This window comes from Cydia pomonella, chromosome 8 (genome assembly GCF_033807575.1).
Source record: "Cydia pomonella isolate Wapato2018A chromosome 8, ilCydPomo1, whole genome shotgun sequence".
Classification (NCBI taxonomy): domain Eukaryota; kingdom Metazoa; phylum Arthropoda; class Insecta; order Lepidoptera; family Tortricidae; genus Cydia; species Cydia pomonella.
The window spans coordinates 9,763,730-9,776,608 of record NC_084710.1 but is presented as its reverse complement, the minus strand read 5'-3'; the positions used below and the strand labels follow the sequence as shown (position 1 = coordinate 9,776,608).

Genomic DNA, 12,879 nt, shown 5'->3' with positions numbered 1-12,879 from the left:
TCCTTATTGTTGATTTTGAGTTACAAATACATATTTGCAAATATTTTAAATTCCAACCTGTACCTATATTTTAATGGACCGAGTTTACAATTCCTAGGATTCCACATTATTGAAACCTAATGTTTAACTAAGGGTACATAACATTACTCCTTTTATTACATCTTCAGAAGCTATACGCGGCCCGTATATAGGATTAACTTTCCCATGTTTGAAACTCGTGTCCCGGATTTTCGAAGCGTTCGTTGAGTAACGTATTTGCGACGATCGAAAAGAATAAAAGTAGAAATAAGAATCGGATTGACTTATTTCTGTTTCAGCGGATAGGACATGCTGTTTACTAAATCTTACGCGTACAATAAACATCTGTGATGACGAAAGTTGGATATGTCAGTCTTTATACTTACCTACTTCAAAAGAGTTAATTAGATTTAGTGACGTGACAACTTTTCCTTTGAGACACGGACTACACAGACACTTGTGTTATTAAAATTCCCTTCGCACGCTTTACCTCTTGACACTACACAAAAGTGGTGTTTTACAAAGAAATCGTGTCAGTGGGAAACACGTGTGTACCTACACGATGAAAGCAAAAGAGATTCATCACAGCGCGAAGTGCGGCGCGGAATTGCTAGGAGGCGTATTCAGACTTTGGAAATATTTGGTTTGATACTGATGTCAAGTCAACTCACTCAGATTAGTGCGATATAAATATTATTATTAATGCAAAATCATGTTTGTAAAATCTGAATGTACCTCCAGCCTGTTTGAATAGGTGCTTCTGAGCCATAGCTGTCTTATATTTTACTCAACTACACAATTGCAATGTTATATGCGTTACTAGAAAAATATTTGGATACACTTGATTGAAATACTGCGTAGTTGATGCTGTGTTATTATTTACAACAGAAATTCAACATAACATTATTGTTACACAAGTTCATTTGGCTCGTTAACGAGTAGGCCAGTGGAGATATGACGGCGAGGACAGGCTTCCGCTGGACTATTTTGTTTGTTTCGTTACGCGACTCGTTTACCGCGTTGGCTCGTTTGCGCCTTGCTACGTGACAGGAAATAGGCGCCACCAGCTACATACGTTCAGCGCTGCTTAATTTTGGCGACAACGTATAAATATCCTCATTTGTTTACACCTCGTTAAATGGACTATCAGTGAAGTGTGAGCATTATTTCTGGTAGATGCGGTTAAAAGGTGTAGATCTGAAGAGTCAGAAAAGATAAGATTAGGTTGCTTCCTTCCAAGCTTTTCATATAAAATAAATGTTTATATTTAATAAATAAGAAGCCAATTTTTCCAAAACCTTTGATGAGCGAGAGAAACATTATGGACGTTTAATTTCGTTTTAATTTTTTTTACAGTACACATGGTGCTACTTTACCGCCCTTATGCGATAACTAGCACTATACATGCGTATATCGAAAATTTAAAGGGCCATATGTACTGTAAAACGTTTTACAATACACGTGCGAAAAGGTAATTCGCAATTTTCTTCTTTTCGCACTTGTATCATAAAGTACTAATAAGTCAGGCTAACGCAAGATTGTAGTTATTATATTGAATTTTAACACGTCATGATCAAGGGCAAATATGTCATGAAAAATTAACACACAAACTTATATATACAATACAAGGGCAGACTCCGACCAAAACCTTAAAAGGTTAAAGTTGTCTCCATTGAAAAAAAAACACGAACGCATGTCTACAATTTTCATTTATTTTCAGTTGTACTAATATCGTTACCTACCCTGCATACCATAGCAGTGAAATTTTAGTATCTACTTACAAAATAGCTGGTGACATTGCCGAGGGATCTAAATATTTTTTATAATGTTAACATCCAGAGAGGAAAACGGTGACGACGTTTCTATGGAGAAGCGGTCGTCCCCTTTCCTCTTAAGAATACACATAGCTACCTGCTTACTGACCTAACATCCAAATATAACCATGCTCGTCGTATTGAAGGGAGATTGTTATTGAAGGATAAACAATAACAAACTCGCATAGCGTGTTTGTTTATTTACCTGCTCTGATCTTCAAATCCTGTACAAGGGATTGATTTGTTCCTGTATCGGATTTGTTCCCCGTTCCCGTCGTGTGCTCGCGAGACCAAGTTATGTGTCGGCTTAGAAGCGGCTACCTGTGGGGTGAATTTTTATCCCGCGCTTAGTATTCAGTGGCTGTAGGCCTATAATTCGCCTGAGGGTAAGACCACAAGGGGCAACCGCGGCGCCCCCGCTCGACTTAGGGGGCCTCCTTGGGGTTCGACCTGTCACTCTCTCTGAATAGTCGACGCAATACGTCCGAGGGGTTGACAGGAACAAAACTTTAATTTGTATTGGAAACTGGGTCACAACATGCGGTTTTAACTTAATATTTAACAGTGTTGGGGCTTACCGAGACCCGACTACTGACTTCGTTGTAATTATAATGACTTAGATTTTACGTCTCGATGTAGAATGTCAAATGAAGCGATTGGCGACTGCGCCGGCAGTGATCGTCTGGGTTTCAAATATAATAAATGTTGTACGAGATAAATTTAACTTGCAACATTAGCACCCTCGGTTCGACACAACGATTACACAGCAAGTGCAATTTTTCACTGTTGCCCACCCCTGCTGCTACAATTTATGACGCGGGAATGATTTTTCGACACCCATAAGTTAGATTTATATTTAACAGGCGAAAACTTGCCAGCTCTAAATCGCCGATGTAAGAGGAAAATCATTGGTGCTCTAAAAAGTAAAATAATACGCGCTGACTCATGCTTACGGCTTGGCTTCCAAGTATTTCCACATTTGCAGCCGCTTTCGTGCTAAGTGTAGGAATATATGTGATTGTGAATCTGTTGCCAGATTTATCAAATCGTGGACATTTTGGAGAAAATAAGTTTGTTGTTATTTGGTCGTAATTTAAATCATGATATGATATTAAAATATAGAAGTTTCAGATTTTTGTAGAAATTCCTTTTTACATTAATGCAGTGATGATAATATGTAAATTAATGCAAGTTGTAATTTGATCAAAATTTGTAATTAAACTTAGAAACTGAAAACGTTTAACGCACGTGTAGTTATTAAATTTGTCTCATCACGAAGTAACATCGACCGCCTATAATAATTATGTTTACCTACTAGTTAATAACCTACTTATTTTTACATGGCATCGAGGGTATTACAGTATTTCAATACAATTCCAATAGCTTTATTCAGTTGTAAATATCGTAGCAGTTCAAACAGAGCCTGCAGCGTCCACACACAGCCAATTAGCCCGACCGAGCGCGAGATAAATGTAAGTAATTTATTACAATTCGTAGCAAACGGCCGCCATTACGTTTAAAATATAGCGCACTCAGCTTCAGTTTGCACCTTCACGAATTTAATGATATGGTTATAGCCAGATTGTAGATTAACTTCTGTTGCAACTGACAAATATGCTGCTGCATTATGGGGGCCGATTCAGATAACAAATGTCAGTATGCCGCACTCGCCGAAATTTAACAAAGTTTAAATATGCATGAGTTTCAAGTTTAGCCAATGGATATGAGAGGTACTTCGATTCAGGTTTCAATAACTAGTAAAATTGTACTTTAGCTTTATTAGAGCCATGATGATGCAAACAAATTGAAAAGTATCATGTTTTACGTATTTGAATGAACCTCAAGCACGAGGTTCGCCTGTAAATCCGATCTTGTTAACGCATGAGGGGTGTTAAGTTTTACGCTTATTTTAATGTGTGATTTACTACGGCAGGGGGGCGGTGCCTGTTTCATACTTATTCCTGTAGGTATTAAATATTTGTCTATACTTTCTACACTTATCTAAATTGAAAGACTAACAATATGGAAACTACAGAAAATTGCTTTGTGGGTTCGTTATTCTGAGCTATATGGAATCGTCTAGGAGCAATTTGGTATGTCTTCGCTTGAACTATTAAACAATATAATAAATATGCTCCGTTGCCGAATTTCTTACACCATCACAAAATTCCGATGCAACGTATTCAACATTCATTGGCGCGAAACGTTTTATGTTTTAACTATGCATTGCGACGAAAATAATATTCAGGCTGACAGGCTTAAGATAATGGCTGTCATAGTTTTGAATAGCCCCATAAAAATAACTGTGTAAATCCAATACGGGCGATAAATTAAACCACTTATAGAATTAATTAGTGTAATCGTTAATCGGGAAGTTTTTTTAAAGTTTAAGTTAATTAAAACCCCGTATTTTTTTATTTTTTTACCGCTTAGCAGTGTTGGTACTGCCAACTTTATATGACACGGCAATAGTAACTTCTAACAATAAGTATGACGGTTACTTTAAAAATCTCGCATCTTGTAACTTGTATGTTGCTTTACATTGTGGGCTGAATTATTTTGTGTGATTAATATTTTCATTGTATTTCTAAGTCCAATTTATCTCAATATACTTCTTAGGTCCTATACTAACCACCGTTTAAATATTCGCCCGTACTGAATTTACTCACTATAAAATAATTAATTTATTACGTATTGTATATTAAGATGAAGGTATGATAGATACGGAACAATGCAATAAATTCGTTTAAATGTACCGGCATTTAAAATAAAATGAACAGTAGGTACAATACAGGGGATAGTTCCTCGCACCGGCCTAAGTAATCCGATGTAGTGTCCATTAACATATCTGAGCGGGCAGGAGCTCACACAACTTACAGAGCCAGGGAGAAGACTGGCGAAGCAGTATGACCACCTTATTCATAAAACTGAGCAAGCCATTGTTAAATTGTTGCATTGTTTCATGACAGGGACAAATGATTATCATTATCAAGGCTGTTTAGAGTTGACAGACGTTTATAGATAACGCCATAGGTATAGGTATAGGTAGGTAGGTAGGTCGGTATAGGTAGATATACATCGTGTTAGTCACGAATACGCGTGCCTTGACTTGTATTGTCATGTAATGAAAGGTTAGATTTGACAAATCGATTATACCTATATTTTTTAATCGCGTATTTACATATCTCTCAATATCCTCAACTATATATTTAGCCCGATGCCACGTACGAGTGGCAATAAATATATTGTTTTCTTTTTCAAGTACTTATTCATATCATTGTTTAAAAAATAACTATAAGATTAGAGATCATTGAAAGACAAAGTCTGTACCGCATGAACTACAAAATAGAATTTAGGTATAGTAGCTAATTTTATTTTAAGAAATTGATTATAAATTAATAGATTCCTTTTCATTGCGACATTGTCATTACATTCCTTCGTTAACTTAAGGTAACGTTCGGATTCAGACTACACCGGAATTACTGCTGCAAACACCTTTATGCTGCTTGGTGCTGCTGTGTTGGTGCACCTTTAATGCGGTCGCCGAAACAGCTGAATTAATTTAATTTATCTACACACATATCATAAACCCTCTATGATGCCTTCAAAATCCGTAAATAATGGCGAACATTACGATAAACTGTTTTTTACAACAAATTTCTTATCTATTATGATGTTGTAAATGCTTCATAACTACATCAAAATCTATTTGGTTATGACTTCAGGAACATATCTGAAAAAAAAGCAATTCGATTTGACCTCTATTCTAATATTAGTCCAGATGCCTTTTTGTTCGAAATGAAATGTCAATTTCATACAATTTTAACATATCTCGCATGTTCGTTTGTATCGAATGATACGGAAATAGGCCCCCGACTAGTTTGTCCCAGAATTTAAAAAAGAACTACGAATGCGTGACAAGCGTGAAAAAGTTTTCATTTACCGTCATTTGACGTACAGTTTATCTTTTAATTTTTTTTTTTAATAATGACTAAAAACATATTTATTGACAATAACAATATACATAACAATATATATTTTAATTAGTTTTAAGTATAAAATTAATATGTTTTGTTGTTTCTAAAGTAACTATAACAAAAGTTTCGTGTAAAATGAGCGATAAAAATATTTCGGTGACGCCACCACATATCCGCGAGTTTCGCCAAGAGATGCCCCAACGTTGGCTGTAATTTGGGTTAGTGAATATATCATAGAAAGTTTATAGTTTATGTAACTGTAGGTACATAATTAGGCATTAAAACACTCGTGCTCACTTCGTTCGTTTCTTAAACCCACACTCGTGTATTTTAATGCCTTTTATTATGTCAGTGCAGTCACATAAACTACTATTACTTACACTTACTATAATTTACAATTATTTTGATTATAAATGTGTCTTATTTTATTTCAATTGTTGATTACCACATTACTTAGAAGTCAGGGAGACATATTCTAATTGTAATTTGATCTGTAGGGCTAAGATGGTCGGTTTTTTATCACCTGTCACCATGTCACGTTCTAACAAGTATGTAAGTGACAAAGTGACGCATGACATGACAAGTGATAAAAATGCGACCATGGTACCGCCGCTGAATTTGGTATGGTTATGATCTGTCAGTAGTGTCAAAAGTGACGTTTCTGATTGAAGATCAAATTCATAACCTGTTATTACCATGTTATTACAATCAAAATAATCCTCAAGGTCACGTTGGAGTGGTCAAGAACTGGCCAGGCCGCTCGTGCTAGCCACGAGCACACGCGGGCAGCGGGCGCATCCGGCCGCAAGCTGAGCCCAAATTGCGGACGCCGCGCAAGCAAATATGTAGAGCGTCCGCAGCCGAGCGCCCTGATTTATGATGATATATGACGGAGCATGCCATCAATGCTATATCACATTTTAAAATATTGTGCAGCTAGTTATGCGCTGCTGGGAAAATATTTCGTAAATAGCTGAAGCATTGGAGCGTCTTTAAATCTGACAGCCCCTTGTCAGTTATGGTTTGCCCTGCCGTCAATGGAGAATAGACAAATGAAATATAGTAGGTATATACCCCTGTTATTTCTATGTATGTTACATCCCGAAGATAAAGATTTTTGCCCCCTCATGCCAGCTTTTGTATAGGTACGTTAAAAAAATTATATAACTACATATTAAGTAGGTAATATTTGTTATATTTGTTTTCATTTGTCTCACCTACACGGTCAAAAGTATACTGCAGGCGTACCTAAGTGAACGCGCAAATAAGTTACGTAGGTACAGTCAGCATCAATAGTAGCTAAGATAAGATAAGATAAAGATAAATATTATAGGACATTAGTACACAAATTGACTAAGTCCCACAGTAAGCTCAATAAGGCTTGTGTTGAGGGTACTTAGACAACGATATATATAATATATAAATACTTAAATACATAGAAAACACCCATGACTCAGGAACAAATATCCATGCTCATCACACGAATAAATGCCCTTACCAGGATTTGAACCCGGGACCATCGGCTTCGTAGGCAGGGTCACTACCCACTGGGCCAAACTGGTCGTCAAAAGTAGCTCATGTAACCACGCACCAAAAGTATCTGACAACCCGGATAACTTTTCCAAATACAGATAAATCTTTAAAATTCACGTTCAAAAGTCTATGTTTTACAATCTTAAGAGCAATTCCTAGCTGATCAACTTTTTATATATCGAATTTTTAAAGCTATGTTTCTGTCGCGCTGCGGTGGGCGTGCAACTGCAGCTCGGACTAAAATTCCCACGCAAAAAAAAAACAAAAATCGAGGTTTCGCTCTCGACTGTTTCCTCCTCCAAAACGCAACCAATCATTATGAAATTTTTGAAACTGAAAGAGGTAGAAATAATATATGCGGCTGTTTTGATATTATACTGTGCCTTTTTTTGCAACCAATCCAATTGAGCCGTTTTTGCGTAAGTTTCTTCAAAATAGAATAATCCAAAAAAGCAAAACATTGCGGCACAGATATGAATGATATGGATCTTATTTGAAAAAAAATATTGCTCTAGGTTAAAAATCCAGGGAGGAAACAGTCGAGAGCGTTTTTATGGAAAAATTGCATCTAGGAATTCCTCTTAATTGTCCTACATATAAATACATCACTTTTTGTTAACTTGTTACAGATGTAGATACTTTTGACGCTTTGTTTAATCTTGATACTGACTGTATCTACACCAGATTTTGGTTGATGTAAAGAAAATGCCCCTTTTTAACACCAATCTAATTTTTTCCCGGGAATATCAGCCCGCACACATCGTTACGTGCACCCAACTGCTTCCAAACGTACTTTCTTGACCCTCCCTAAAGTTTAACTTACAGTTAGATTACTTATCGAAGGCACCCCTAGATTCTATTTTGTATGATAGGCAATTTCGCACTCGATGTGACACCCCTGCATTTTTTGATAAAAAAATAATAAGCCGTAAGAAGTCGGGAGGGAAGTTCCGCCGCGTAACGACGTAGTTTCCTAACGATGACTCACATGCTCGTGATGTCCGCCGAACGAGTGAAGTCAGAGAAAACAACTGTAGGTACATGTACAGTCAGCTGCAGAGAAAAGGTACTCCCTGCATAGAAGTTTGTATGCAAAGGTTCTAAGCGAATATTGCAAACTGTAGGTAGTTATTCTCAAAAAAATAGATGAAAAAAAAACAATTTGCAACAATACTTTATTTGTTTCGATTGGCGTTTTCTATCAACGACTGTGATCTTGGATATGCCCCCTGACACGTCTCGACGCTTCATTTCTTTTGACTGCTTGCTACGGTGCAATACTTAACACATTTACCACTGAGCTACGATTGAAGAGCTACGTCGTAGCCGATATCATGAATTTACCGGTATGTAGCGGAAATGCTTCGTAGAGGCAAAAGGACAACCTGTCGACGATTAGCGCTGAATGGCGGCCCGATTCGAACTTTAAGATACGTCAAATATTAGGTCTAGATACGATATGTGTCGGATACGTCAGTATCAAAAGTGACGTTTCTTCAATAAAAACGTCACTAATATTTGAGGTAGGTTCGAATCGGGCCGTTAAATTATAACCACGCAGCAACGTCCGTTTAGTCATAATCTTAACCCGGCGCGGCGAAGCTGCGGCATACTGCTACATAGCGAATGCCCGCGCTCGGTTGCAGCTCCGTAATAAGTACATAATATTATCTGAATTGATCGGTTATTACATCGCGCGAGCGTTTCCGTGGATATTTAGGTTACAATCGTTATTTGTTTTACAAGGGGGCAAAGTTGTTTTTTACTCTTTGTGCTAATATTGATACCCGAACAGTTCAATATTGGACTACGAGCGAAGCGAGTGATTCGAAAAGTGAAGTCTTGAGCGATTCGTTGGTTTTAATGAAACTATGGTTAGGGTCTCCTAATAATCTCATGTTACAATTACGCAAATGGAAATAGCTCGATCCTTTTACACACCAGTTTCAGTTACAGACAAATATTGAATAGCTTGACTTTAACCGTTTCCACGTATAAGTAAACAGTGAAACAGTTTACAAATTACATTTTAGATGCAGATAGTGGGATGTAATATCAGAGGACATTAGTCTAGAGCCCCTAATGTGGTGTTGTGCGTTGGCAAGCGCAGCGCGGCGTTCGCTGTCGATGTCCCGCTGAGATTTATCGCCCGGCCCCGCCCCGACGTGGGCCCCGCTCCCGCTTCATTTCGAGAAAGACGATCGAGTTTCATTTTTCTTTTCGTCTCTTGACGGTAATGGACTGCTAAATGTCTGCTTGCAAACTCCGTATCACCAGACGTCCAGATCTACATTTATATCCTTTTTACGGAGCGGTCCGAACGAGGGTAGTTTTTAACGCGTCTTCAAATATAAAAGGGAATTTGTTACGAGTACAAACATTTTAACGTAGCGCGACACATGACGTAGCTTTATACGTATCCTATCCGCATCTACCGAGATGTAAAGAGATTTAAGAAAGACAAAGCAGTGAGAAAGGAAAATTTTATGGTTGTCTGTGCAAGCCAGTCTAGTACAGCGTCATGAAAAAGTCGTAAACGTTGCGTACTCGTGTGTTCGAGTGAAATTTTCTACTTGAGTGGTCGCGCGATTCACGAACATGCAAAATTTTACGATTCTTGCCTCTTGTTCGTTCCGTTTTACAATATCTTTACTTATATATGACCAAACATTTTACGATTTTACTGTTAACAGGACTTAGGTAGCTTTGCGCTCCGTTGTTAGTTACTTATATTACATCTTATTTAAGTTCTGCAGTACTTCTGTTTTAATAGTCTTCTGTTAGGATTCAGAGAATTCTAGAACTCTTCAACTAGGTACAATTAAATACTTAGTGTCCTCTTACATCTAATACGCTTACATTTATAAATAGCGATTAGTTTTCATCTTAAAGACATCCATTAAACTTATCTCGAGTGCTTGATTCGAAGGACTTAAAAGTAATAAAATCACCTTTTGCGCATTTAATTGAAAACTGGTGCCGCATAAAATGAAAATTCGAGCACCTAGGAATAATGCGAGTAATGGAAATTCGAATAACGTTCGCAGCGAAGAGGTAAATAAGGCTTAACACTTACCTGCTCGGGGGTTATTAAGCAAGGCTCCGGCATTCCGGCTCGTTTGACTATTGGCGTATTTCACAATTCAGCTCACCGTCTGGAAATCTCATTAGGTACAATTCTACGTTTTCAAGAGACTTAAGAGGATTGCGACATAATGAGTGTACCTAATTATGCTAAGCGCAACGACATCTTGCCAACAGGGGTGGTTTATTAAAAGGGCTGAGTTAAAAAGTAGAGCATCGAAGGATGTTCCAACGTTGCACATGTTTTAATAAAACACACTTCGGGTTTGACTTCCAAGTTTTGGTCGAATCAATGGCGTAAAAATTGGAATGAAGTGTCCATAGTGGGCGGAGTGCAGTGTCTGTCCTGCGACAGCTGCTACCGTACGATTACTATATTCTAGTTTAGGTTTTTGTTTTCTTTTCAGAAACTGCTGAATCCTTTCCATTGTTACGGGTGAACCTATAGTACCTAGGTAGGTACTGCCAGAGTTTGATTGCTTCTTTAAACTAAGATCAAACTTGTCAACAATTAATGAATTTATAATTAATTGTCTTATTTCTGGCGAATGAAGCCCAAATACCGTTTTAGCCCGACCGGCAAGCGTCGAGCTAATTCTATTACTAATTTTGACTAGCTTTAATTATAACTGGCGTCATCAACAGGCTTTTAAGCATTGTTTTATGCATGGTGCTCTATTTCAGCCCATTCATGGACCAAATTAATTCGGTTATCGGCAATTTGCACCGTATAGTTCAAAGGCAAGTATTACAAATAGCCTGTTATAAGCTAGTTAGCGAATGAAATTGGGCTTTAAGTGTTGTCAACTTCAAAGACAATTCATTGGCTTTTAATGAGTATTACGCGACTATACAGGCGGCTAATAATATCGAACAAAGTGCTTACCTGTGAAACTACATAGGTACCTATATATGTACACGACTCTTTTGTCGATTTGTCAAGGTATATTCAGATATTTTTGACCTTTTAGCACAGACATTTTAAACAAATTTGACACTTAAAACGGAGTTTATAAATATAAAAATACATGAGTCCCAGTATTGAGAACAATTAAGCGGCCGACCGTACGTTTTAATAAACGAAAAAGCCCCGAGCTAAAAATTTCCAGCGTACATTATTTCGTTCAGCCCACTTTATATGTAACACCTGGTGCACTATTGATCGTTTAAGCGCTAATATCACTTCCACTAGTGCCATTATAGAGCAACTTTCATAGATTGTGCATTCTGTAACATTTTTGAAGTCTACGAGACTTGTAACTCATCACACATTTTTATACTCGTAAAACGCGACAACGGCCCTATTCGAACAATTCTTATAAGATATCCCACCGATATGATAATGATCTGACAGTGTCAAAAGTAAATTTTTTCAGCCCAAAACGTCACGAGCATTGTTCGAATCGGGCCGTCGGTTGTATACACATATTTTGGGTTGATATTCATAATTTACATGCATACACATACATAGATTTAAATAAGTGATCGCAGTCTCATACATTTTAATTTTCACGTCAGCAGCTCGAACAAGGGTAATTTGCTGCTTAAAAACAGTGAGCAAAATCGCATTTTGCTCACCGAGTGAGACAAAATAACATTCATGTGACCTTTAGATTCGAATGTCATTTCAACGTGTGGGGCCTAATACAAGTTCGAAATATTTGGATTCTATTGTCTTTATCCCTTTCTCGTCATTAGCAAAAAGAAAGAGACAAAAAAGTGCATAAGTAATTCAACGGTATATTGACGGTTTATATAATAGACCCCCGAAATAAGTCAGACCGCATCATTCCAAAACACCCTACGAGTCGTCATTCGTAATAATTAATTAATGAAATAAAAGTTTAAAATTTAATAAAAACACCATATTTTATTATACAATCAACACAATGAACTTATACAAATTTACGCAATTGTTACGCAGTAAATAATTCTACTTAACTACTTTTAACGATCTCTACTATACTTGACAAATAGTAGTATCCGCAATTCGGACCGGATCTTACAGTTTTTTTTTACAAAAAAAAATTTGTCGATTGAACTGTCAATTGATGTTCGTTAATTCATTATTTTCGTATTATTTTATTGAAATTTCTTTCGTTTTGTTTTATTGCGGTAATTAAAGTTAATTGTTAGAATACCTTCAGAAAACATGAGTGAAATAGTAATCCGTCCGTCTGGATTACATTTTTTCAGGTTGTATTTTTTGATGGCTGACTGACGTGAAAAATTTTGTGTACTACACGAGATCAAAGTTATTTACATCTCGTGCGCTTTTGAGTCCCTTACTACGCTCAAAATTCTAAATTTGATTCACTCGCTACGCTCGTGAATCTATTATAGAATCTTTCGCTTGCAGGGACTCAAAACAAGCACTCGAAGAAATATCAAACTTTGCTCTCTTGTTGTACAAATAACTATTTATACCTACGCACGCGGTCTCATGAATACCC

At 37.1% G+C, this 12,879-nt stretch overlaps 1 long non-coding RNA gene across 1 annotated transcript in view; it reads right to left on the bottom strand.

Annotated features, from left to right (window-relative positions):
* LOC133520522 (uncharacterized) overlaps nt 1–11,327 on the bottom strand; it is a 101,305-nt gene extending 89,978 nt beyond the window's left edge. Inside the window, exons 1-2 of the long non-coding RNA XR_009799768.1 lie at nt 11,313–11,327; nt 10,419–10,497 (exon numbers count right to left, since the gene is read on the bottom strand). This is a non-coding gene — a long non-coding RNA (uncharacterized LOC133520522). The remainder of the gene's footprint in view (nt 1–10,418; nt 10,498–11,312) is intronic.
* Nucleotides 11,328–12,879: the final 1,552 nt, after the last annotated feature.